The sequence below is a fragment of the Sceloporus occidentalis genome, unplaced genomic scaffold (genome assembly GCF_023333645.1).
Source record: "Sceloporus occidentalis isolate IW3139 unplaced genomic scaffold, rSceOcc1.0.p SCAF_6, whole genome shotgun sequence".
NCBI lineage: Eukaryota > Metazoa > Chordata > Lepidosauria > Squamata > Phrynosomatidae > Sceloporus > Sceloporus occidentalis.
Window position 1 is genome coordinate 31687901 of NW_028316986.1, and position 20133 is coordinate 31708033.

Consider the following 20133-nt stretch of genomic DNA (forward strand, 5'->3'; position numbering starts at 1 on the left):
ATCTGTGAAATGTTGGAAGGTATGCAAACCTTCTTATATGTGATCTGGCGGCAGCACTATAGGCTAGTGATGGAAAGCAGGTGGTGACCCTGCCAAAATCTTAAGCAGGGGTCTGGCAATACTGCCCCATGAGACATATTGTGTAATAGGTAAGACTTAGAAGTCAAGTGAGAATATCAGCAATGGCTGGTCCCATTTTCCTACCTGCTCAGCTACTGAAAAATGCTTTCATTTTTTTCTCATGGTTCTATTTAGCAAATTATTTAGTTAATGGAATTGTTACTTAAATTCTGGGTCAATTTACTTGATTTCCCATTTATACAGTCAACAGACCCAGACGTAGTTAGCTGTCCTGCTAGCCCTTGCATTTCCTATAGGAATACTGTATTTGGTATCTTTAACAAGCAGCATTCAGCCAGGCTAGTGCAATACTGCTTATGGTAGAAACAGGAGTAATTACTCATGATGCTCCTATGAGGTTAAAAAAATAAAAATAAAGACTTATGCTTATTGACCTGAAACAGATGGGTAAAAAGTGCCAGCTTTGGGCTACGTTGGGGGCGTGGAGTTATATGACACACACCACAAGAGCAGCTGGAAACCATGCTGAGCCCATGCCAACCTAGAAAAGCTGGCACAAAAAAGGAGTGGACTAAATCTGCTCCTGCTGGTAGCCAGGTTCCAGACTGTGATGACGGCGCACTTCAGAAGTGGGCCTGTGCAGTCGCACAGTCCCAGAGTGATCCTTTTGGCCTGTATGTTTCAGGCCATTGTCTCAAGAAATCCATCTTAGAACAGGACCATAGGAAAGGAGACAGTCAAAAAGACATTGACCTAAACTTGGTCAGAAGATCCCCTAAAAGCTGGCTCTCCTGTGTGTAATCTAGCATCCATTAGTAGGAAGGAGCCCCATGGATGCTCCCTTCCCAGACAAAGGGAATAAAGAGACTAACTTCTTGAGAGAAAGAGGAAGTGACCTCTGTGGGTAAGAAGGGAAAAAAGTATATAAACCAAATATAGATACAGGGAGGTGAAACAAAGGGCAGGCATTATCTAGACTTCACTTTCCCACTCATCATTTTATACAAATGTTGATGCCTCTTGGCTTCCAACATCTCCCACCTCTATGACTTCTTAAGGTCTCACTCAAATGATATATGTTGTTGATGTATTTTATCATTGTAACCTGCCTCAATCCTTTTGAGGAGAAGCAGGCTGTAAATAAAAAAATATTATTATTATTATTATTATTATTATTATTATTATCATTATATCAAAAGAGCCTGATGCATGACATCAGCAGGGCTTGCCCACTAGTCTCAGGTTTTGGCCTTGAAATCTTAGGGAATGGGATGCTGCTAACCTGGCAATAGTGAAGTAGACCGGAGTTGATTAACTTGGACTTGACTTGAACATAGTCATTTCAGTGACTTGATTTGGACTGAACTCAGCATAAATGATGCACTGATTCAACCCAAAAGACTTGTATATTTTTAGCGACTGACTTGCTGGTCTAACTTCATCCAGATACAGCAAACAGAAAATGGGCTTGAGGCAAGGGTTAAAGTCTACTCAGCAACCTGTCTTTACTGTACATTGGATCATTCCACCTTAAGTCCATTGCTTAACACATTTGCTGTTCCCTCTGAGAATCCCTCCCCAACTTTGTGCACACCTTCTTGATTTTCTGGTTATTGAAATATTTCCCATTCACCACTACCACTTCCTTTTTATGTTAAAGTTGGCTCTCAGACTTGAGACGTATATTAAAGGTACCTTCCAAGGACTTGAAACTTGATATGAGACTTGAAGGTACAGACTTGAGAGTTGGACTAAAAGACTTGAATACATCACTGCCTGGCATCCCCAGCTGTCATAGTCTGTATTCAGGCCTCAAGCTCTTTATTTTTACTCACTCACTCATTCATTCATTCATTCAATTTAATTTATATCTTCCCTTGAAAGAAAGATTAAATCTGCCAATTAAGGCATTGTGTGTGTGCCTTCAGGTTGCTTGTTGACTTATGGTGACCCCATGAATTTCATAGGGTTCTCTTAGGCAAGGAATACTCAAAGGAGATTACACTGTGCAATATGAAGATGTGGTGCAAAAATTCCACTGAAGTGTATACATCATTCTGAAGTAAGAAGTCTGAAAAGATTTAACTCTGCTTACTGAAAATGTCCTATGGAGGAAGCCATCCCTTACTTACTCTTAAAACGTAAAACCAATGCTGCTTTTTCCATTCTCAGTGTACAGAGTAACTGTTCTCTCTGAATCTTTTTTTAAATCTATGGCGGGTTACAAACCGCCATAAAATACGTATTGACTACGTATTAGGGTTAGGAAAGGGCGGTGCTTCCGCACCCCCCTAACCCTAGTAAGTAGTCAATACGTATAATATGGTGGCAGCCGTTCCACACAGCCGCCGTCATATTGACGTAGCGGACACTGTGCGTCCGCATGTCGCACGGCACTTATGATGTTGCGAGTGCGCCATTGGCGCCTCGCGGGTCATAACCGCGCCACAGGAAGAAGCTCCATTTTGGAGCTTCTTTTTTGCTCCGCGAGGGAGTCGCGCGGTTTGGCTGCTGCGGCTCCCTCGCGGAGCAAACAGCAGCGTCGGCAGACCGCCGCAAAGCGGCGGTTTGTAACACTCCAATGAAAGCCACCAGAAGGTTCACATACAAACTACATTTTAATTTTATTTATTTATTCATTTATTTATTGCCTTTTCCCCACTGGGGAACTTAAGCCATTGTACAGAATACTCTCACATAGACTCCTATAGGAGTTTATCACACTAGGGCAGATCCCGTGGGAAAAATGGGAATTAAATGCGATTTAAAGTACATTAGAATTTTAACCAAACTTGCAAATTTGGGGAGTTTATCACACTAGGGATTGCCCAAGTGAAAAAACGTGAAGTTAATTCAAATGCAAAGCAAAGAAAAATGGCAGCTTTTTTACTTTCGGGTTATTTCACGTTAACTGCGAGGTTGTGTGATAAACTTTGGGCATTTCCAGGTTTCCTTTGCTTTAAATCTCATTTAACTCCCATTTTCCTGCAGAATCTCCCTAGTGTGATAAACTGATCAGGCATACTTTTTTCTGCATTACAGATTGCTTTTATGCATTACAGATTAGTGCATTACAATGTTTCAGTATTCATCTTTGGCTATTCCACAAATCATTGATTGACAACACTCATTTAATATTCACTTGATCTTTCCTAACTTTTGACTATTTTGTTTGAGGATAGTAATGTCCCAAACTGAAATCAATTGGGATTAATCAATAGCTGCAGAAAAGTTGAAATAGCACCTCAGTGCTGACACAAGTGTCACATCTTTGCACGCCATTTCCTGAATGGAACGAATTCCTGGATTCTAGCACTCCAATGTTTTATCTCCTTGATATGAAATAACTGGTGCCTTTTATACAATAAGGACTATGTTGGATGACGCCTGTCAACTAGTTTCCTACGGGAAGCCCATCAGAAGGACCTGAGTGCACCTCCATCTCAAATTCCATGGGAACTGATATACAGAGGCACACTATCTCTGGAACGTCCAAAATAAATTAATTGTTTATAAATACTCAAGTTGAGCATCAGGAACTCAGTTCTGTGTCTCTTTGTCCTGCATTCAAAACAGTGCAGTCTTGTCCACAAAAACTATGCAGGCATATATTACTTAATATGGGCTAAACATGAAAAGGGGTTATCTCCCCCATCCCCTGAATTCTGGATCTCACAGGACAGCCTCCATGGACAGAGGCAGTTTTCCTCTTCACAAAGTTGCTGCCCCTCTGACAGAGGCAGTAGTGGTTGTGGGTATAGCATATTTGCCTTCCTTGAACATATGTACTGAACAAATTAAGTTTACCGTCTCTCCTCTTGTCTAATGTGCATGTGTGTGTGAGTGAAATATTAAGTCATATATGCCCATCACTTATGACTACTTGCATCAACAAAGCTCCCAGATTGAGAAAATCCATGGGTCTCTCTCTCCTGTCCCAAGACCTAGACCAACCCTAAACTCAGAGTTTGAAAAAGCTTTCCTTCTTTGGTTTGCAACTCCAAATACTCTTGTAGTGGAGATTGTAGGAGTCATAATCCAAGAGTAATTTTTTCAAAGCTCTGCTTAAATCTCATTACGATACTATAAAAAAATCTACAACGACACCAAATCATTACAGGATGGCAAAAGCCAAATAATCTGGGGAAGTGTCACTGAAGCTTCACTAAAGATTTAGGGTCACCATAAACTGGAAATTACTTGAAGTCACACAACAACATGTCATTTTAATGTATGTTTAATTGTTGTAAACTACATGAGTCTTATTTATTTATTTTGAGTATTTATACCCTGCTCAGTCTTAAACTGGGGAAAAAAACTGGATATACATAGACACAATAATATATAATAAGTAAATACATAATAAAATATACTATATATTATTATATTTATTTATACCCCACTTTTATTATTATAATAATTACAATAATTATAATTAATTATAATAATTATTAATTATAACTGTTATCTGTACAGTCGGCTCTTTGTATCTGTGGGGATTCCAATCCCACCCCCACCCCCACCCATAGATAGCAAATTGCATGAGACTTCACATCCTGTTCTTCTCAATGGGAGTGCAAGATGCATGCAACCATATTGGCGTGGCTACATACACATTCTGCCATTGAGGAGAATTGGGCAGGGCCATCCATGGATGCTCCAATCCACAGATGGCAAGCCCGCGGAAGGGAAGAGCTGACTGTATAATTATTGATTATTCATTACATAATTAATAGTTGTTATTGTTTCTGGTGTCATTGCTGGTGTTATTATTATTATTATTTGAATGCACTCAGCTGCCACAAGATGCAGATGTCCTCTCCCTTTGGCTGCCTGGCAGAGATTAGTAACTTTTGAATGCTTATGGACCAGACTGTTATAAAGTATGGCATTTGAAGTAACGTCACAGTTCTAAGCTGTGATAAAAATTAAGTAAATCATATACTTAACACAGAAGAAGAAGGAGAGAAAATAGGAGGAAGGAATATCAACTATCTAAAATATGCAGACGACAGCATACGACTAGCAGAAAACACCACAGACCTAGAACAACAACTAAGGAAGATCAAGGAAGAAAATGCAAAGGCAGGCTTATTGTTGAATATAATGAAAACAAAAAGAACGACCACAGATAACCTACATAAATTCAACCTAGACAATTAAGAAATAGAAACAGTAAAAGAGTTCTCATACCTGGGATTAAACACTGATCAGAATGGGGGCTGCAGTCAAGAAATCAGAAGAATGAGAGGGCAGCTATGAAAGAGTTCGAAAAGATCCTAAAGAGCAAAGATACACAAATGAGCATGAACGTTAGAATCGTACAAGCCATTGTATTCCTTATTACCATGTATGGATGTGAGAGCTGAAGAGTTAAGAAAGTAGACGGAAAGAAAGTCAACTCATTTGAGATGTGGTGCTAGAGAAGAATGCTGTGGACAAACAGAAACTCCCTGGAAGCCAAGATAACAAAACTGAGGCTGGCGTACTTTGGACGCATGACTCATTGGAAAAAACAATGATACTAGGAAAGGTGGAGAGAAGCAGAAAGAAGGCTGCATGCTAGATGGATGGACTCTATTAAGGAGGTCACTGGTATGAATTTACAGGAACTAAGCAGAGCAGTGGAGATTAGGGAGTCTTGGAGATGTCATCCACAGGGTCACCATGTGTTGAGCCTGACTCAAGGGCGGGATTGAGACCACTACTAGTTTTGGGCAAATATCTAATGGAGCAAAACCCACCTTGTCTAAGCTAGGAGTCGGAGTCATGCAGCACTATGTATGTTCTCAAGATCACAAATCCCAGCAGCCCAAACCAATATATCCAAAGATGGAACAATAGGAGGTACAGTTCAGCAACATCTGGAGAGGCTTATGAATCCCACTCTGTGCATAAACAATATAAACACACCAAATGGTGATCAACTTCCTCCATTAAATAGTGGCATTGACAGCTACTCCATCACCTCAATCTAGCATTTGTGCACCTGCAAGGGCCTTCCAAGCAGTGGCATCACTACGGTTGGTGCTACCTGGTGTGGTAACTCACAGTGTCTCCCGCCCTCCTCCTACACCACACCCGACAGAAGCCTTAGTAATGGTTTTTGTACCAATGTTACTCATAAATCATAACTCCCGTACATCACTGGATGTAACGGCAATAGCTGTGACATAAACAACAATCAAAATTACACTTCACACCTTTGAATTACAGTATCATATGCACAGCCTAAATGTGGACACTGTTTCAAGTGGTTAAAGTGAAAATTTAGTAAGATGTGATATTTTTTTAAAAGAAAATTTAAAAACATTAAAAAATAATTAAATTTTAAAAAATTGAAGGTAGTAAAAATGTCCCTTTCCTCTCTGGAGCTTTTTGGAAGCCTCTCTATCTTCAATCTCTTTTAGCTTGGTGTAGAAGAAAAATGCAATGATTAATGTGTTGAATTTGCATGATCAGAATGCAAATTAATAATATGCATAATTATAATAATTTGCATAATATGCAGATTAGATGCCCAGATATGTAGGGACTGGAATATGGCAACCCTAGCCAAGGAAAGAAATGCCTTGCCCCAAAGCAAAGCAATCCTAAACCATCCATCTGCCTAGGGCTGCTGAGAGCAACATAGGTGTGGTGAGTGTTTGTGTAAGAGAGTGTGAGTCTATTTTTGTTGTGTGCCTTCAAGTCCTTTCTGACTTATGGCGACTCTCAATGAGGGAACCTATCACAGGGTTTTCTTGGCAAGTCTTTTCAGAGATGGGGTTTTTGCCCTTGCCGTCCTCTGAGGCTGAGAGAGTGTTACTCACCCAACTGGGTTTCCTATAGCCGAGCTAGGATTTGAACCCTGATCTCTCAGTCTACATTTTGTGCATTGAATCCACAACCCAAGGAGAAAAATGGGGCCACATAGCTTACCTCTATGTATTTTTATATTGTTTTAACTAGGTTATATTAATTGTTTTTTAAAAAATGGTTTTAAAAGTAATTTTTATTTTGTGAGCCACCTTGGGTCCCTTTTGGGAGAAAGGCGGCATAAAAATAAAATAAAATATCCCTCTCCCCTTGCCCAGGAAATTGACCCATTAGTTTGCAGGGACAACACCTGCCAAGACTAGGTGTTGTTGTTGTCGTGGTCGTGTGCCTTCAAGTCATTTTCTGACTTATGGCAACCCTGTTTTTTGTTCCTGGCAAGGCTTGTTCAGAGGAGATTTGCCCTTGCCTAAGAGGCTGGGAGAGTGTGCCTTGAGTCAACCTATTCAATTCTTCAGACTGGCCTCCTTGTTGACTCTTTTGTTGTCATCCTTGTGTGCCTTCAAGTCGTTCCTGACTCAGTCAGACTTTCTCCTGGGGTTTTTCTTGGCAAGATCTGTTCAGGGGAGGTTTTGCCCTTGCCTTCCCCTGAGGATGAGAGAGTGTGACTTGAGTAACATGGTGACTAAAGTTAACCTACTGAATCTTTCAGATCTGCCTCATTGCCGAGTTGTTGCTCTCTTAGGGTGACCCTCTCCTGGTGTTTTCTTGGCAAGATTTGCTCAGAGGAGGTTGTGCCCTTGTCCTTCCCCTGAGGCTGAGAGAGTGTGACATCCTTATTGGCTACCTCTAAGTCCTTTCCAATTTAAGGTGACCCTCTCATGGTGGTTGTATCATTATTACCATCATCATCATCATCATCATCATCATCCTTCCCTTGGCAAGATTTCTTCAGAGGAGAGTTGGCCCTTGCCTTGTTCCCCTGAGGCTGAGACAGTGTGACTCCCCCGAAGGGATTTCCTGTCCAATCCTCCTCCTCTCCAGCAGAGTGGCCCCTTAAACCCAACAAGAAGAACAAGGATAACAACCAGGCACACACACCCCCACCACGACCCCCAAGGCTGGCTGATGTTTCCTTTGGGATCTGTAGTTGCAGCTGCTCCTTCTGAGACTTCCTGCTTTGCAAGAAAATGAAATAAGAAAAGAGAAAGCCACTCAGGACCAGACCCAGCTCGGCGGAGGGATCCGGTTTTCTCTCTCTTCTAGCCTCCTCCCCTTTTTGCTTCTGCTTTTCTTCCAACCTCTTTCCCCCTCCTTCCTTTCCTCCTATCTCTTTGCAGGAAAAAAATTATTTCACAGCCTTTTTGCTGACACTGGGATTTTATTTGATTTTGCAAAAAGCAGAGGCCAAGAGGGAGGGGAAGGGGCTGGCTCTTCTTCCCTCCCTCCCTCCCTCCCCCTCCCTTTGCAAGAGGAGGCATGCCTGGCACTTCATGCACAACAAGGTAAGTCCAGATCCCTCGGGGTCTCCTCTTCTCCCCCCAAAATGCAGTCAGGGGTGGGAAGAAGGAGGGCTTGCATGCAGAAGGAGAGGGAGGCAAGGAGGAAGGAGAGGGCCATCCATTGCCTGGCGGAGAGATCTTTTTCTTGACAGGCTGATCTCTTTCCTCTCCAAGCAAAGTACTGTGTAGAGCCACACTGGACAGAATTGCAACTGTGTCACAACTGGGAAGAGAAACATGGACAGGAGGAACTAGGTGCACCCCCACCCCCCCCAGCCCTGGCTCCTGCAGATGAGTGCACTTGTTGCAGCCAGGGAGGCAGAGGCTGCAGCCCAACTGGCATTCAGGACTAGACCAGCTCAACTTTTCTTTTCTCCCCCCCCTCCTCCTCCTTCTTCTTCCTGGATGGGGTTGTGTGTGTGTGTGTGTAAGTTTGTAGTTTTGCTCACTTTCGGTATGAAGTAGGCGAGGCCCTCCCTGCAGTCTCCCCCCCCCCTTCTTCTTCTTCTTCTCATGCTGCAGGAGACAGAGAGAGCCCTCCAGGAAAAGAAGGAAGGAAGGAGGAAACTGAGAGGGGCAGGGCTTTTGTAAAAAGCAGATGGATAGATTATGGGGAGAGAGAGAGAGAGAGAGAGAGATTTTTGTCTCTGTGTGTGCACACACACACGTGTGTGTGTGTGTGTGTGTGTGTGTGTATATATATATATACACACATGTATATATTGTATATACACACATATCTATATACATACACACACATATATATACACACACACACATACATGTGTATACACACGCATATATATGCATACATGTATATATTTATATATAGAGAGAGACACACAAATGTACAGTATATATGTGTGTGTATATATATATATATATAGACACGTATACACACACATACACGTATATATATGTATATATAGAGACGTGTATACACACACGTATATATTTATATATGTATAGACACACAAATATATATATACACACATACATGTGTATATACACACTATACACACACATATACACACACGTGTGTGTGTATATATATATATATATATATACACACACACACACACACACACACACACACTGTATATTTGTGAGCCACCTTGAGTCCCTTTCTGGGAGAAAAAAGTGGCATAACAATGAAATCTATCTATCTAACTGAAATATTGCTGTTGTTGTGTTGCTTCAAGTCGTTTCCGACTTAAGGTGACCCTCTCCTGGGGTTTTCTTGGCAAGATGTGTTCAGGAGAGATGTGTCATTTCCTTGAGGCTGAGAGTGTGTGACTTTCCCAAGTTCACCCAGCAGGTTTCTTGGCCTGGCCAGGATTCGAACACTGGCCTCCCAGCGTCCTAGGGGAACGCTCAAACTGCAGCGCCATGCTACGTTAAATTTATATATAAATGTATTTAAATTTATATGTATTTATATATATAATTTAGATATAATTTCAATTTGGATGTATTTAAATATATATTATTTATAATTTAAGTGTGTGTGTGTGTGTGTAAATTATAAATATATAATGTGTATGTGTGTTGTGTCATATATTTAAATTTATATACTGTATTCTTAAAATGTCCCTCTGAGCAGCTTTAAGTGACTATAGGAGGAGAGGAGGGGCTGATGGCTGGCAACTTAGTGGGTGGCTGAGGAGGTCCAGGGCTGCAGGCCATGGAGCAAGTGACCCTCTGTGTGGGTCTGCCACTTGGTCTCAGGCTGCCCTACCTGTTTGCAAGCAGAGGGAAATGAGCAAACTCCAGATTTGCATTTCAGCCACTCCCAAAGCCTGTGCAAAGCCATGCTTTCCTCCCCATGGCGTCTTGCTGCTGAGCATTCAGCAGAAGCAGAGAGAGACACTTAAAAGTAAGATGGATGCACTTTTAAAAAAAACAAGCAAGCAAGAGATGAGTCAGGCTTTGCTCTTGAAAACTGGGCAAATAATGTGGTGTGTCGTCCAATGTTAAGCCAAAGGCTTTCACGGTCGGCATCTATAGTTTTTTTGTGGGTTTTTTGGGCTATGTAGTTGAGATTTTTCCTGGTGTTTTGCCAGCATCTGTGGCTGGGATCTTCATTCTCTATAGAGCCACAGATGCTGGCGAAACATCAGGAATAAACTTTTCTAGAACACGGCCACATAGCCTGAAAAACCCACAAAAAACAATGTGGTGTGTGCGATGTGTGCCTTCAAGTCGTTTCTGACTTATGGCAACCCTAAGGCGAACCTCTCATGGGGTTTTCTTGAGAAGGTTTGCCATTGCCTTCTTCTGAGGGTGAGAAAGTGTGACTTGCTCAAGGTCAATATGCCAGAGGGTTCCCCCTCTATTTTAATGTAATAACAACCAATGAGGGAGATGTTAGATGGTAGTAGTGAGATCAGGGTGACCCGGCGTCCTCGCCACAAAGAAGGACAAGGTACCTCAGAAGATGGAGGACATGACAAAAAAAGCTAAAAACACTCATACAAATGTAAATGTATGCTTCTCGGTCATGCTCAAAATGGAGGGCATTTTGGAATTCCTCCTGGACAGAAGGATGAAATGGAAGACATGTCCTCGAAAAGGTGGGCAGCTGGTCACACTGACTGAGATTTCATTTCTTTGTTTCTAGAAAGCCAGACTCAAGATCAGGGTAGGCAACCTTATTGAGCCGGGGGCCGGGTTGCTGTCCCTCAGACAACTGGGGGGCCAAAGCCAAAAAATAAATAATTAAATATATAAATAAACCAGGACAAATGTAGGACAAAATTTTCAAATGGAAGACACTTTTTAAAAAAAATGGAGGACACGCGAAAAAATTTGCTGATTTTTAAAAAAATGTTAATATAAATGCATGTTTCTGAGGCTTCTATAGACAATTGCCCCCAAAGGCCCCGGCGGCAATCGGCGGCAGGACCGGGCTGGGACCGGTCCCAAGGCCTTGCCGTGCCGCATCCGGCCCGCGGGCCACAGGTTGCCTACCCCTGCTCAAGATCATTTCGACAATCCCTATGTGGGATTCGAGTGCTAAAAAAAGTCAAGAGGTGTACATTTTAAGGCCAGAACAATTGCCCCCACCCCATTTATTATTCGTTAAAGGCCTTTTGATTGCCAAAAAGATTAACTGGCCAGAATTCCCCCCCCCCCTTTAAAATATTAACTTTTTAAAATACAAATACTTAGGGGGGAATCTAGCAGTTGGGCTCCATGTTTGCTGAGACATTTGTTGTGTTTTGGAGGAAATCCTCACCTCCTGGTGGAAAAAGTTGTGTGCTTTTGCCATCAGGAATACTGTTGCTATTCATTTGCATATTGATTTGATGCCTTGACCAGAGATGCCCAAACTTTGGTTCTCCAAGCATTTTGGATTTCAACTCCCAGAAGCCCCAGCTACTGTAGCCTGTGTCCAGGACTCCTGGAAGCTGAAGTCCAACATGCTTAAGGGATCCAGGTTTGGGAATCACTGCCTTGACCGATTGATTAACATGTTCATGATTGATCCCCATGTTGTTGTTGTGTGCTTTCAAGTCATGTTAAGCTTATGGCGACCCTAAGGCGAAACTATCATGGGTTTTTTCTTGGCAAGATTTGTTCAGAAGGGGGTTGCAGTTGCCTTCCCCTGCAGCTGAAAGCATGCGACTATCCCTTTACAATTTCTTTAATCAGATCATAGTTCAAGATGAATGCTAGTATTTTCAGGGCCTGAAATGTTTTCTAGTAGATGTTGCCAGTGCAGCCCTTGCCCAGGGGATTCAAGTATGGAAATTGTTTAGGGGTGCTGTAAACCTAGATACAAGAAGTCTAGGAATGGGAAGGGCAGCAATGAAAGAACAAGACAAGATCCTAAAGAGTAAAGATATACAAGTGAGCACTAAAGTCAGAATCATACAAGCCATTGTATTCCCTATTGCCACATATGGATGTAACAGCTGGACAGTGAAGAAAGCAGATAGGAAGAAAATGAATTCATTTGAGATGTGGTGCTGGAGAAGAGGGCTGAGGATACCATGGATGGGCAAAACAAACAAACAAATGGATCCTAGAACAGATCAAGTTTGAAATCTCCCTGTAAGTCAGGATGAGATTGAGGCTCTTATACTTTGGCCACATCATGAGGTGAGCATGGCTCATTAGAAAAGACAATAATGCTAAGAAAGGTAGATAGAAGGTAGAAAGATAACATGCCAGATGGATAGACCAAATGAAGCCATGGGCCTGAATCTACAAGACCTAAGCAGATCAGTTGAGGATAGGGAGGCTTGAAGATGTCTCATGACTAGAGGTTTACTAGAGGGCAGCTAACAACAACAAAGACCTAGGGCCCAGTCACCCTACACAATTATGGTGCTATTATTCCATTTTATCAGTCATTCATTGGTCATATGGAATCCTGGGATTCGCAGTTTACAGAGGGGTAGTTATCATTTTCTGCCAGGGAAATCTAGGGTCTCGCCAAACTACATACTCCAGAATTCCATAGGGTGGGACCATGGCAGTTAAAGTGGAATGATAACACTATAATGGTATACAGTGGGTCCTTGGTATCTGCAGTGCGTTGGTTCCAGGACTCCGTGTGGATACCAAAATCTGTGAGTTCTCAAGTTCCATTAAATACAATAGCATAGTTAAATGGTGTTACTTAAATAAAATAGCAAAATCAAAGTTTGCTTTTTGGAATTTATAAGTATTTTTTTTTAAATATTTCAAGCCATGGATGGTCGAATCCATATATAAGGAATCAGTGGATACAGAAGGCCACTGTATTATGAATGGATCCATAGGCTGGGGCTGAGACCAAGTGCTTTTGAGTCTGCTGCTTTTGAACACAGTAACAAGCAGAGCCAAATGAGGCATCTTTGGTGGTTTCAGGAGGATAGGATGGGGTGGCAGTTTCACTGCATCAGTAGAGAGGATTGCCATCGTATCTGCTTTGGCATCCCAAGTTTATTGGTGCACATCTGTATATACTGTAAAGTGTACCTCAGTTAACAAAACCTTTTGATAAAAAAGCTCCTTTCAACAAAGTCTTTATGCCCAGCCAGCAACCCCTTTCCTCTTCTCTCTCTTGTCTAGCCGGAAGATTTTTAGCAGCATCCATAATGGGAAGATGGTGAAAGGAAGCTAGAGAAACACAGTTTTGTGTTCATGTTGCAGCAATGTGTTTGCATTAATCAATGAAATAGAGCTTGATCTTGGGAAGAACAGGATCCTGTTTTATCCTATTGTAGCTTTGTTTGCCTGCCTGCAACAGGCCATGTAATAGGAACTGCCTCTAGCATTCCTTACTGAGCACGTATAAAGAGCAGAACAGCAGAAACTTTTTTTAAAAAAGAAAAAAGTGGAGGCTAGTGGAGGAAAAACTAGGCCAAAATACCCTAAAGGCACCAGATTCCATCTAATCTTGGATTTTAAGCAGGATCAACCTTGGATGGGAAACCATCAACAAATACCGGGTGCTGTAGGCTATACAATATTTCCAAGGAAGAAAGTGGCAGAACCACTTCTGAGTTTTCCTTGCTTAAGAAAACCTTGTGAAATTATGGGGTCATGATAAATCGACAGGTGACTAGAATACACACAGAGGGAGAGAGAGAGTGGAGAAAAAGATAATTCATGGCCCTATTTTGAAAGAAGCTCTCAAATGGTCTCTAGAAGTTTTTATTATTATTATTATTTGCTTTTTGGGAATTCTCTGATCTGTTTGTTTCATTTTGCACATACATGCTGTTACTTTTAGATAAGATGTTCACTGAAATATGTTGAACTGCTTTTTTTGGTGTGCTATAGGAATCTATGGCTGTTCTTTCCATGCCATTTCTACCTCTAGTACCAAATTTTCTGTTAAAAATAGTAGTGCCCAGGGACACATCTACTTTGTTAGCTGAGGCATACAGTGGGACCTTGGTATCTGCTGGGGTTTGCTTTGAGGATACCAAAATCCTTGGATGTTCAAGTCCCATTATCTACAGTGGGGTAGTAAAATGGTGTCCCTTATATAAAATGGCAAAATCAAGGTTGGTTTTTTTGGAAAAAAATATCTTTAAGCTGGGGGTGGCTGAATTGCTGGGTACAGAATCCATGGATACAGAGGCCAGACAGTCCCTGTACATCCTGAAGGGTCTTAGTGCACATGTTTAGCCACAACCTTTCAGTCAGTCTATATAGTGATCTTGACATATGGAGCTTACTGCAAGTGGTCAGGCAATTTCCCCACTCTATTGAGAGAAGTCTTTTGCTGCTCACTGCCCCAGCATCATCTCATAGTACAGGGATACAGACCAAACACAAAAATTTCGAAAGACCGCTCTGTGATACTTGTCCTTGGAAGGAATATGTAGGTAATCAGGAAGACTTATTATGGACAAGAGTAAACAGTGAGCAGGTAGCTCCTGGTAGAGCTTTTAAAATTACTTTTGGAAAGACAAAAACCTCCAATTCCTGTTATTATCATGATCAGTGGCCATACTATCTGGAGGAATCGGATCTATAGTTTTTGTAATTATTTCCAACTTGACTCCTGGATTCTTGCTATGATTTTTTTAGAATGGCCTTAGTTATGTTTCTATCTCTCTGCTTCAGTACCATCTTTGCAATATGGAAATAATGATACTTTAGTGTACATAAATAATAGAATAGGATTGCTTTGAGATGGTTGAAAATATGTGCCACTCTAAAGTAGGTATGAACAGATATCAAACATGTGGGATCTAGTTTGTTTTTTATTGGAACCTTAAGATCTACTACATGCAGAAGATGCAAAAGCTAAGAACTACAAAATTCTGAACCCAAGAAATTTGTTTTAAGTACCAAAAACTGAACAGAGTTCACATCTATTCTTTGTTATGCCAAGATTTTCCCAATAAAATGCAGGAAAAGGAGGGATAATTTTGTTTCTGCAATTTTTAAAGTGGTGGAAGTCAGAATGCCAAGGGATCGTGTAGCACCTTTGAGAGTAACTGAAAGAAAGAAGTTGGTAGCATGAGCTTTCGTAGACTTGGGCCTACTTCCTCAGAAGTCAATAATCCTTGCCAATCTACTGCAGATTAGTCAGGATCTGGATCTATCTTTTGCTCATCTCTGCTTGAAAGTACTGAGATCTGCTGCTATTGTTACCTGTTAGTATGTTCAAAATGTAGTTTTGCATATAGCCTAACTTCACAGACCTGGGATTAGGAGATAGGACAGTTTAGAGGCATTCTTTTTGGAATTCAGTCGCACCTGTTCTTTTGGGAACTTAAACACTGGAAACCCAAAGTTGTTATCCTGTTACAGAAATCTTAGTGAATTAGTCCAGTGAGTTTTAATAGTTTAGGACTGCAACAGTAGTTTTGAATTAAAAGAAAAACATCAATTCTTAACTTTTAGATCATCAACACTAGTGATGGACCATTTTAGGAGGCTAGAGGACCGCATTAAACTGAAGGAGACCTTTTGAAGGGTACACCACTGCAAAAAATAATAAAAATAAAGTAAAAATAAAAATAAAATCAGTATTTTTTTGCTGTCCAAATACCCTTTGGAGGCATGGAGCATTTGGGGGATGTATTTGACCAATGCCATTTTAAGACCAGGAGAGGCCTTTTTAAGCATCAGGAAATGACTTGAAGTAACTTCCTGTTCTTTAAAATAAAGGCTTCTTCTGAGCCTTAAACTTGGCAAAAAAGCCTAAAACCCTGTAAGGACATTTGGGGGAATATGTTGGGACCCTTAAATGACCCTGGGATTGCATCTGGGCTTACTTTACCCACTTCTGATATATATAAGTACATCATGGAAGGCATAATATTTTGAAGAAGCATTTCTTCTTAGGTGCAGATGAAGATGAAATGCTACTGCTATATTATTTTTATTAGTAAATTTAACAAGAAAAATAATTCTGTTTATAATATATTTAAACAATTAAATGATGCCACTGCTTAACTTTAATAATAGTGCTGAATTGTGCAGTTTTCTGCAGACTCAAGTCCCATTAAATTGTGTTTGGCATCGGCTCTGATAAGCAGGTATAGTATTGCAGCATGGATGTTTTTAACTAATTATTTTAATCATCCGCACTTATTTCTGAGTAGACGTAGATAAGACTGCACATGTTGTAGCTATACTTGAACCAACCTGAAACTACTTATGTTCTGACTTCTGAAAGATTTTCGAATGTGTATGGAGGGTGGGGGGAATGTGGAAGATGCCAGTAAGAAACATCTCTTAAGCTTTTGAGAGTTTGAAAGAGGGCTGAAGGTTTAACACCATTCCTGTATTGGAGTAGATTGCCAGCTGCTTAATTGGTTTGAAATTTCACCCAATTGCTGTGTTTGAAAAAAATGTTTACAGTAATGCAGTGAGCTTTATTTAGTCTCAGCTCTTGGACTGTGTTAGCACTGACCAGTTTTAATGTTTTCATACATTTATATAAACAAATGTAGTAATGATTTCTTTCCCATCCTGTCCCATTTCTCAAGAAGAAAAGAGAGGCCCTTCCCTACTCTCAGTGAGGAAGTGGCTTCTTATGTCCTTGCAGTTTTAACAATACTTGCGCTGGGTACAGCAAGTATTGTACGCACAGCTCTAGACTATCTCCTTTGGAGACAATTTTCCTATGAAAAATGAACTGCTTATTTAATTTAACACTAACACTAACATTAAATGTTCACTCCATGTTCGCTCATGGAGAACAACCTCAACACATTGATTGTGATTTCCTGCATGGCAAGGGGTTGGACTGGATGGCCCTTGTGGTCTCTTCCAACTCTATGCTTGTATGATTCTAGTAAAGTTGGCCCGCCATATCCACGGATTCAAACATCCACGGCTTTAAAATATTCAAAAAAAATACAAATTCCTAAAACCAAACCTTGATTTTGCTATTTTATTCAAGGGACATCATTTTAGGATGCCATTATATTTGTTGGAACTTGAGTATCAATGGATTGTGGTATCCATGGGCGGGTCCTGGAACCAAATCTCAGTAGATATCAAGAGCCTGCTGTATACATTAAATGATTTTTAAAAATCTCACAAGTCGGCTTTATATTAAGAAAAAAATATATAAATGAAAAAATAATATGAATTTGAAAGGAAATTGACATGAATTTAAATGTATGTATGTGTGTGTGTTTTCATTTAAACCCAGAAGGACTAATGTGGTTGTAATGAGATAATGTATGTTTGACAAAGTAAATTGTGCATGTTGGCCTTGTTACATGTCTCTGCAGTTTGAATTCATTTTGATGAACCAAAGTTGGTGGGGTAAGCATGGTTCTGGCACATGCTTTTTCTGCAGTAAAATATGTAAAGATCTCACAAGAGCTCTATATCTAGTCCAAAGAAAAATGTAGACAAATTGAAATGACTACAGAATAGGGGAACAGAGATGAGACAGGTCTCCCTTTTTTGTTAATGCTTGTTTGAACTGGGTATATTCAGCCTGGATAAGAAAAGACCAAGGATGTACATGATAGCATCTATCAAATACCCTAAATACCATAAGATTTTTTTTTTAAAAAAGGAGGGGTGATTTTTCTCTCTTTTTCCAGAGGGCAAGTGTGAATCATTACTTGTCTCTTCCTTAATAGAAGAGGGGGATGCATTCTCTTCTTAATTTGCTTTCAAATAGTATCCATATAGTAGCTTTGGATGTCAAATATCAAGCAGGTGTTTAGATTATACAGCTGTGGTTGTATGATTGTCACAATAAGTGCAATATTGGGGATTGTTTCTCACTGCTCTCAAGGTTCCTCATTTTTACCTGATACTGTATTTGGAAAAAAGTACAGTACTGGATTTGAGGTGTTTGGATTTGCAAATATATCAAACTATCTAAATATTTAATGTTCTTTCCTGCTTCTTGAGAAATTTGTTCCCCTTAATTGAGCCTGATTTCATGCTGACTAAATATCAATGTCACATTCATTTTCCATTTTTTTATTCCTACCTGAAATTCCTCACGCTTGGTGAGGCATAAGTTACAGGGCAATTCTTGTAGGCTGGATTTGCACAGGCATCAGGATTTGGTAAATACGTGCAGTGCAGATACGTCTTTAGACTGCTTAGAGCATAAGGGCCTCTAAATAGGCCTTGTGTCTCCAGATGAAGAAAGATCTGTCAATGTTCATTAGTATATACATCTTGTTTGTGTGTGCCTTAAAATTGGCTGTTGATTTATGACAGTCCCATGATTTTCAAAGGGCATTCTTATGCAAAGAATACTCAGAGGTGGTTTTGCTAGTTCCTTCCACTGAAATATAGCCTACAGTACCTGATATTTGTTGGCTATCTCCCATCCAAGTATTAACCAGGGCTGAACCTGTTTAGCTTCCAAGATCAGATGGGATCTGGTGTCTTTACAGTATTTAGGCCCATATACATCTTAAATGCATGCAGATCTGAAGTAATCTCATTGACCACCGTTGGGTAAGAACTAGAGTACCCAACATAGAATGAATATTAGAGGTATGGCAGAACTGAACACCTTTGACAGCTTGCTTGATGGTGCAAATTCTTGAAAAAATTTCCAGCAAAACCATATTTCTGTACCTGTATTAGTCTGTAACTACATCAATAAGTTTGTCTGGGTGTAATATCAAAACAGCATTTCCCAAGCGAGTATCTTCCAGATGTGTTGCACTAAAACTACCACCATCCCTTGCCAGCATGGTTTTTGGGAGTCATTACAGAATGCTGTGCTGAAGCATATGGGTTGTATTATGCAAAAAATGCATGGGCTTTTACACTCTTGTACCCACTTGTAAGTTACAACCACCTTTGATTTTCTGTTTCACTATAAAACATAGTTTTTGTGGAGTTTGAATGGATTGACAAAGTTGAAAGTCAGGGAACACACAATCCAAAAGACTATTCATGTAATATTAGAATCATAGTTGGCATTGCATCTGAACCATGCAATGAACATTTAAAACAAGCAGACTTGTATAAAGTTGTGTGAAATAATATAAGATTGTTTAGCTTTTGGGAACATCTATCTTTTTGTTCATCTTCAGAAGAAAATATTGGAATTTTAAAAGGTCTTCATGTTTATGTTGATTCTTAGCACTTCTAACAGGTCAAAAGCCCCACATTTTTGTGACTGTTACAGCTGTATTGTTTTTTAAACATCCATATAACATTCTTCTTCTCTCCCCCCCCCCCCCCCCCCGAAATTCAACTACTTGCTTCAACATTTCATGCCCACTGCATTGGATGGGTGTCTTCGTGAGAGTTTCTGGTACACACCTGGATAAATGTTACATGTCTGTATCCATTGCCTTTCTTCCTCCTGATACATCTTTTGGTAGTTCCACTGATGACATTTTGAATGGCTGACCTTTATTCCCTTATTATATTTCTGGTTGGCAAGCTCAGTGTTTCACTCCCTCCCTGCTTTTTTGGAATTGTAGCGCTAATAGGCTTTTACCACTGTGACTAAACAAATTATACACACACACACACACACACACGTGTGTGTGTGTGTGTGTGTGTGTGTGTGTGTATATATATATAAAATACAAAATAGAAAATAGCAATAAGGAGAGAGACAGAGAACTGGGATACGGTCCAATTACCGGACTGAAACTTTCTCTTTTTTTTTCTTTCTTTAGCATTATACTGTAGTACTAAAATGATCAGGTCAACTTTGACTTACGGCAACACTATCATGGGGCTTTCTTGCCAAGATTTGATCAGAGAACGTTTACTGTTGCCTTCCTCTGAATATAGCCCTCCAGCATCTGATATTCCCTGATAGCAAAAGCAATCTATACTGCTTATCAGGGAACTCAGCATTCTCTAAGTGATGTACAAACTAAGGGAAGGC

The 20133-nt window shown here is 40.4% G+C and overlaps 1 protein-coding gene across 2 annotated transcripts in view; it reads left to right on the forward strand.

Annotated features, from left to right (window-relative positions):
• Positions 1-8193: 8193 nt before the first annotated feature.
• Positions 8194-20133, forward strand: part of LOC149310573 (transcriptional-regulating factor 1-like) — a 100077-nt gene continuing 88137 nt past the window's right edge. The window contains exon 1 of one of the 2 annotated variants that reach the window (XM_089529216.1): positions 8194-8342. The gene's annotated coding sequence lies outside the window, so the exon portion shown is untranslated. Of the gene's footprint in view, positions 8343-11716; positions 11779-20133 lie in introns of those variants that run through there. The other variant, XM_089529218.1, reaches the window with a different exon arrangement.